Below are 8,679 nucleotides of genomic sequence, written 5' to 3'. Positions count from 1 at the left end.
TCTCTCTCAGCCACCAGATCTGCCCGTGTCTCCGCCACCTCGCAACTGCTCTCGTGGTGAGTTCCGTTGCCGAGTACCCTGGGTGAGCTAGCGTTTGTACTGCCCTGCAAGTTTGGAGGGTGGTTTTTGCTCTTTCACTTGTTACGTGGTAGGAAGAGGATATTTCAAGTTTACGATTTTGCCCTCAGTTTTATAACTAGGAGTTTTAAGGATTTATTTCAGCTTGCTTGTTTTTCTATTAGGCTTTTTTTTTTTTTTTTTTTTTTTTTTAGTGTGTTATGTTAAGTTATTTTGGAGTAAAATATTTTTGGGTTGTCGGATTCTAAATTATTTTTGGATCGGGTAATATTTTTATTTCAACGATTGTTCTTTTTTAAATGGGTTGGATTTTGACTTTTTTTTTTTTTTAAATAAACCTTATGACTAAGTAGGAATTAGGTTAAATGAATAATAAGTGGACATTGATGAATTTGGGAAGTGACAATATTTTACGGTTACGAGAGTTGTAGATCATTCTTAAGGAAAAATAGATTACTTAGTATTTCAGGTTTAAGTATTGATATACGTGTTCGATTGGAAATTTACGAAAATTACGTGACTATTTTATAAATGACAATTAATATTTGTTTGGCATTGTTGAAAATTTTTTTGAAAAGCTAAGAAGTTCAGGTAAGCGGAGTTTCTATGCTAGACTTTGCATAAAAAAAGAAAAATGAACTGAGGTGTTTCGAAAATGTGCATGACATGTTTTGAAAAGAAAATGTGAAAAACAATCTCAGTTAAGTATTTCTGCATTACTCATGAGATCTATATGAAAGAGGAAAATGTTTTCTGACATAACTAGTGTAGACATAAGCAATATGTGACATGCTTATGAAATGTGCAAAATAGTAAATATGATATTTGAGAATTTTGTATGTGTTATATGAAAATGTTTTGGATCTATTTTGATTATATGGAAATAATAAGAATATGTTTTGCACGTGGTTTGATATGATATGATAAAATATGAAATAACATGATATGATGAAGAAAATGTGTGGTTTTGAATATGAATAAAAAGTCTTTGATATGATATGAACAGTTGGTATTAGAGCAAAGTCAAGGATGGTGGTAGAATCCTGCCTGATAATTCCTAGCATCTAGAAGCTGTGATGGTCGTAAGCAGGGACGATGGTAGAGTCACGCCTGTGATTCTTACCTACAATGCTCTGATAGGTACATTCTGTAGTCGGTATATGATTATAAACAAAGGATATGAAATATGAACAATTGTTTTTTTTATATAAACAGTTTGAAAAGTTGCTCTAATTTTCTTATAATACATTTTGAGATGTGTATATGAAAATGAAATGTTTTGTTTATGCATACTAAGTTTTCTGAAAATGCTCATGTTTACACACTAGTATATGTGCTTTGTTTTTATGAGTTGTTGATAACCCACCTCTTATCTTCATAATATTTTTCAAATGATTTTGAATAGTTCAACTAAGGATCGGGATTATAGAGCATATGTGAGATGAATATTTAAGTATAGTGGATTACTTATAGAAGATTTCTAAGAATATGCAGATTTTATTAAGAGATTTTATAGTATTCTGATGAGTTTATATTTTGGAATCTGTAAATATCTTGATGAAATGTAAGTTTTAAATTACTGGAAGTGACTCTCCGACCCCTACGAGACCGGGGCGTCACAGATCATAACTTAGATTTCGATCGTGAAGTAGTTCCAATGCATGCCAAAATTTCCTAATGATTTGTATTGATCGTATGTTCATTACAAAAAGAACAAGAGGTATTTGTGACGAGTTACTTACAATAAGAATAGACTTCTTCTTTTCTTTCTTTTTTTTTTTTCTTTTTTTTTTTTAAGTACAATAAGAATAGACTTATTTTGACAAAACATAGTCATTTTAATATAAAATAATTGGCAGGAAATTAAATAAACAATTTTTTTAGTGATTTAAAATCAACATGGCTCGATGGATGATCGAAACCATTCTCTATGCAACTCGCTACAACTGATCTAATTTACAATTTGCTTTAATTTTCATGTAGCTAGTCCATACATGCAAGCACCATCCAGGATTGATTAACTTCAACTCAAATTTTGCATAATCTAAAAATTAGCATATATCTTCTATGACAAAAAGAGCCTATCGCTGATGAATAGTGCTTTTTCTCCAAATCACATTTCTCAATTTTGTCCCTCTTCATTCTTCTTTTCCTGTTTTGTCCTTGATATTTGTTTTGTTTTATTTACAAATTTAAGTTTTTGTCCCTTCATTTTATTTAAAAATTTGTCTTTGCCCCTGTTTATTTGTTTATGAACAATAATTTTCTCCAAATTTTGTTTCCAATTTTGTCACATTTATTCTTCCCATTTTGCCCCTACATGCATTTCCATCCCCCCCGGCGAACAACCAAAAATCAAAGCATGACTTAGGTTACAGATCCAAAACCGAACATCCATGAGACCATACCCACGACATGCCTGTTGGGGACCTCGGTCAAGCCCTCACACACTAAGGGTTTTATCCTCTCGTTGTTGCTCCTCAATTGACCGATAGGACTCCTTTGCTTGGTCTTGATCACATGTAACCCAAAAGAGAACTTGGGTGAATTGAGGTTAAGGTTTAATGGTGGGGAAATATGGGTGGTGTATGGGCTAGGGTGATCTCGAGTAGGGTGGCAAGGGTGCCCGGCAATGGGTCTTTTGGGTGCTAGGCGCCACTTTAGATCTAGGGTTGGAAGATGTGAAAATGTGGCTAGGGTTTGAGTGGGAATTTCGGCTAAGGGAAGTGAGGCATACGGCTAGGGCTTAGGTGGCAAGGAGATCTCCTAATTTTTGGGAATTGAGATGTGAGATCCAATTTGAAAATGGGACTGCCGAAAATGGTTAGAATGGATAAGGCGTTGATGAGCTTTGGTTGGGAATGAGATTTGATTGAGTCAATTAAGGGATATTGACCAATCAAACAATTTACGGTAAGATTTGGTGAGAGACTTCTGGAAGGAGGAGTTCGGCCAAGCCAAGGAGGCTATGGCCGAGTAGATCTAGGAAGTCTTAGGGTTTTATGGTCTTGTTTGGTTATGGGAATAGTGGTGGGCATGTAGGGCAATTGGTGGGCTAGGGTTATTTGCTTATGGGCAATGGAAGTGGCGTGTAAGGCAAGTGGGGCTAGGGCTTGCCGAATGGCTTGTTTGGCAAGTGAGAATCTTCAAGAAATCTCAAGGAAAACTTATGAACATGTGAGAAAACATATGAACACAAGAGATCTTGAGATCTAGAGCACAAGGCCAAAAATCCCAATGAAAATCCCAATGAAGGATTCAGCTCCACCACTCCAATCAACACACTCCAAGACAATCACAAAGAGAAATCCCAAAGAACACAAGATAATCCAGTCAACTTTGATTCACGAATTGCACAAAAATTGAAAGGAAACCTCAAATTGTATTAAAAGATAAATAGAATCACACATATTCACGGATTGCAAGATGTGATCCTTCTCCTTGGGGATTCATGAATTGCACTCCAAGAAATCCTAGTGCAAAAGCACCGAATGATAATCCCAAGCACTATGGCCGGCCACACAAATGTTCAAAATGTCAAAAGATCTCCAATAAAATGACTAAAGGTCCTATTTATAGAGTTTACAAATTGGAAACTCTCAAAAGGTCCCTAGCAAATTAAAATGAATAAATAAATAAACAAAGTAAATAAATAAAATAAATAAAAATAATAAAATTGATAAATAGCCCCATGATGGCCGTGGCATGCAAGGTCTATGGTGGGCTAAGGTGGTGCATGGCCCAGGATTGTGCTAGTCCTAGTCTGGTCCCGTGGCTGGTTGAATGACATGGCATGGTGCCATGCGTTGGTCTGGTGGTGGTCACGGCATAGCACTGTGCGTGGCCGTGCCAAGCCTAGGCCTGATGGTGGGCACAGGATAGTGTTGTGCTGCTTCTACTGTGAGACCCAGTCAGGTAGCTTGGGTTCCTGCATGGCCCTGGTTAGTGGCCTAGGTGATGAGCATGCATGGCCTAAATTGATGGTCTAGGTACTGGGGCTGCAAGCCATAGGTTAGAGTCGTGCGCTGGATGGCATGCCTGATGGGCATGCCACTGGCCTTACCTACAAGGCACGGGCTGGAGCCGTGTGCTGGATGGTGTGCCTGTGAATGCGCAGGTGCACACTCAAGGGTATGCACAGGCTTGCACGCTTGGTCTGCGCGTGGCCAGTAAGCTCCATGGGCGCCTGCTGCGTGTCAGAGCATGAGCCAAGGCATGCAAGCAAGCTAGCCATGTGACTGTCTTGGCCCTCTAAGAGCTGTGTCGAGGTGTGGTCCTGGGCAATCCTCCTAGGGGTTTTGACAATGCCATCCCAAAAAAGATCAACAATAAAACAAATCAATGATAAACCAAAGGCAAACAACCACGAGAAACCAAAGGCAATGACTACGAAAAAAAATTAATCAAAAAATCCAAGAGGACAAGGAGAGGGAGGGTCATGCGGTTTCATATCCAAAGGCAAACAACATAGATCTGCACTCCATGACATAGATCAACAACAAAACAAAAAGACACGAAAAAAAATGTTAATAAAAAAATCCACTCGAATCTCACATAGAGAGTGAGAGAGTGCAAATCTATGAAGGAGGAGACAAAGAGGGAGGGTTGTGCGGTGGATATGGCTTCTCTGCATCATTTCTTGAGGCGTATTTTAGAGATCGAAGGTGGGGTGGTTTTTGGAGATTTTGGACTGCTTCGATGCCGCCGTAATTGATACTAGTGGTGGTCCACGCCATTTTTGGGCTTGAAATTCTTTGGGCGTAATCCTCAAAGACAGAGATAAAGAGTAATAGAGAGAGACAAAGAGAGACAGAGGGAAGAATGAGAGGGAGTTGGGACGATGCAGAGAGTAAGAGAGAGGAGAGGAAAAATAATGGTATGGGAGAGAAGAAGAAATGGGATATGAGTATTACAGGCACGAAGGATGGATGGTGGGAGAAGGAAGAAACGGCGCTACTAGGGCTTGAAGGTGTTGAAGGATTCTACTGAGTAAAGAAAGAAGAATGATTAGGTGATGTGAAGAACTGGGCCTTTGGCCCTGAGGTTGTGCTGGTGGGCTTTAGAGTTCATAAGCATGTTAAGTAAATAAAAGGGGCCTGTCCTGATAAGTAGTCCAGTTTATTTTCTAGCATATTAGTAAGAGAGACGCACACAGCCGATCGGGTGGCAAACTTTCTTTTACACCCACGAATAAAACATTATAACATATAGATTGCATTAAAGTAAAAAATAAACCACATGCAGATAATCACAATATTTTATTCTCTCTCTCTCTCTCTCTCTCAAATTTCTATTGAGATAGAGCTCAAATTTTTATAGAGGATGAGAGCTCAAAGAACAAGGTTGTTTCTTTTATTCATATAACACTAATGAAAAATAGTGAAGTATATAATGTATTCAAAATAAATTTATAGAATGTGATATTCAAAATTAAATTCGTCATTTCATTGTATCCAGGATGTAATATTGGTTCCTATGGATAACTGTAACAATAAGATTTCATTCAAAAACACATTTTTTGAGTTGTTTCATGGATTTTGGAACTAATAATAAAGCTGTGAACCACGATTTTTTTAGTCTCCAAAATCCATGAATAGAGGTATGCACCACCATTTTTTAGTCTCCAAAATCCATGAGCAGAGGTATGCACCACTATTTTTTAGTCCAAAGATGGCAACAACTCTTAAAATTATGGAACAATCGTCGCATTGTACATATAAAAATTACAAACCAGATCAACAACCTTAAATACTTAATATATATACAGAATAAACAAAAAAAAAAAAAACTTCAAGAAATGGCTAAAATCCAGTGGGTTCCAGATCAAATATGGGTTTCTAGCAAATCGGAGAGGAGAAAGAGGAGAGGGGAGAGAAGAGAGAAAGGGAAAAGGGGGAGAGGATAAAGAGGAGAGTATGTAACAGCCCGCTAGAAATTCAATTGTGAAATTTCTATTAACTTTAAGAATCTCGTGAAAACCCCATAAGTTTTCACGAATCCATTAATCATATAGGTTTTTGTCTAACTACATAGTTAGTGTTATTATTTACTATGGTATCAGAAGTGTGTTTTTGATTATTGGAGATAGTTAGAAGTGACAAAATGTATTATGGTTTGTGTCATTAGACTCGGAGGGTTATTTAAAGTCTTATGGCGCAATAACATTTTTTCATATTTTCGGTCAAAACGTCTGTTTTAAACTGTAGATATTATTGGATAAAAAGAAATATCTTGAGGTAATTTTCATGAATATTATTGGGTAAAAATATCTTGAGTTGATTTTTGTAGATATTATTAGGTAAGAGAGTCCTACACTCCACTCTCACTCCGGTAAGAGAGTCTTACACTTAACTCTCACTTCGGGTAAGAGAGTCCTACACTTAACTCTCACTCCAGCCTCATCTCTTCCATATCTTATCCACAAATATCTCCAGCCATCCCTCCCCACGAAATTATCTTCATTTATGCTTTCCATTGAAAGAATACCAAACACTCTCTCTCGGACAGCTTTTAGGAGTTCTTTTGCACACCCATTTCGAAGCTTTTGTAAGTGTTTTATCATAAAGTCTCCTTCATATAAGTTGTTCCTCTTTGAGTCTAGTTTCCGTAGATGTATTTTTCGTATCATTCCATGGTCATTTGGTCGGTCAAAAGTATTTTTAACCATAGAAAGGTCATTCTGGGCGTGAATCTGGAGAGTATGTTATAGTTTGGAGTTTTTGACCAAGCTAATGGATAGATATTGGTCCGAAATTTTTATGGAGTATTGTTAACATGTATATATGACTATTGGTTGAGGATTTTTGCATGATTAAAGGTTTTGATGAAAGATTTTCTTAGATTTAGAAACTTAGAAACTGGAAGAGGAAAAACAGTTTCTGTTTTGAGAAAATTTAACTCTTTGGTGGTCTAAACCTATTTTAATGACTTTGATAATTTTATTGGAGGATCCTAAACATCTTATATACATGTTATATTATTATTTTGAAGATATTTGATGTTAGTTCCAAAGATATGAAATTTTATGCAAAGAGATATTCAGATAAGCCAAAGTGTGGATATTCTTGGCTAAATTTATGTTTTGATTAATTTCTAACCATGTGATCTTGAATTAGAAACTTATATATGTTTTAGGACATCTTTTTAAACCATGTGATGGTTTGGTTTGAAGATCATATATTTATAAGTCATAGATCAAGAGATTTATCAAAACTAGTTGAGGAAAAAGTTTCTGTTTTTGGACTAAGTGTAAAACCAAAAACTCCAAATGTTATTTTGTGATTTTGGTGACTTTAGTTTGATAATTTAAAGCATGGTTGATGTTAGGATGATATTATGAATATGTTAGAAGTAAGATTTGATTTTTGAAATTCTTGGAGATGTTTTGATTTAAGGTCAAAACTTGTGATTCAAGTGCTTGAATTTTTTTTACAAAAAAGTTTGGTGTTGATTATTAGCTTTTTCTAAATGGATGTTTTAAGTATGGTTTTGAACTTAGGATTGGAAGATGTTTGTTGCAAAATTTTGGTTTAAGCATGAGTTTTGAAGTTGGAAGGAATTGCAACAAAAAATAAAGGGAAATGGCCTATGGATGTTTCAACCATAATGTGTTCTTCATATTTGTGTTTTGTTTTAAATTTTTCTGAGTTGATATTTAAGTTTAGGACAAAATTTACATGAGGAATGTAAATTTTGGAAACTTTTGGAATTAGTATGCAAAATCCTTAAGTTATGGGTAAAACGGTCATTTTCCCACATGTAGAGAGTAAAATGAAAATTTTACTCTTTAAGTTAGTATTTTCCATATTTCAAATTATTAGTGATTTAGTTCTAACTTTTAGAATCACTAATTACAGTTCCTCTTGATCGCACTTGAAGTTTTATAAGAAACGCGAAGATCGAGGTAAGTTAGCTTTTAACTTACTAGCAGTCTACTGTGTATGTGTGCTAAGTAAACGAACTATAGTGTATGTATGTATGTTATCATATATGTCATGCCATGCCAAATTATCACGTAATTATCTATTATACAGAATTTATTCTGTCATCAATTTTTATCTGTTACATAATATATTCTGTTATATATTACTGTACATTACAAGTACGTCATGCTAAGTATGTCATGTTAAATATGTTTTCTATTATATGTTATGCCATGTTATGAAATGTTTCTATCTCAAGTTGGTCATGTATTCTAAGTTATGTTCAAGTCACGTTATGTTACGTCAGGACTTCAATCCTTTCGTATTCCAGTCACATTTCATCTTGAGTACATTATGATGTGTAGAATACATGGGGCCACAACAACTGTGGAGTATGTATTTAACTACAATTGTGATGCGTAGAATACATGGGGCCACAACAACTGTGGAGTATGTATTTTTAATGTTAAGTCAAGTTTGTGTAGAATGCATGGGGCCACAACAATTGTGGAGTATGTATTTACACGTAGAATACATGGGGCCACAACAACTGTGGAATATGTATTTACAGGTAGAATACATGGGGCCACAACAACTGTGGAGTATGTATTTTTCATGTTAAGTCAAGTTTGTGTAGAATACATGGGGCCACAACAACTGTGGAGTATGTATTTACACG

Source organism: Carya illinoinensis, chromosome 3 (assembly GCF_018687715.1).
Source record: "Carya illinoinensis cultivar Pawnee chromosome 3, C.illinoinensisPawnee_v1, whole genome shotgun sequence".
Taxonomy (NCBI): domain Eukaryota; kingdom Viridiplantae; phylum Streptophyta; class Magnoliopsida; order Fagales; family Juglandaceae; genus Carya; species Carya illinoinensis.
This window is presented reverse-complemented; position numbering follows the sequence as displayed.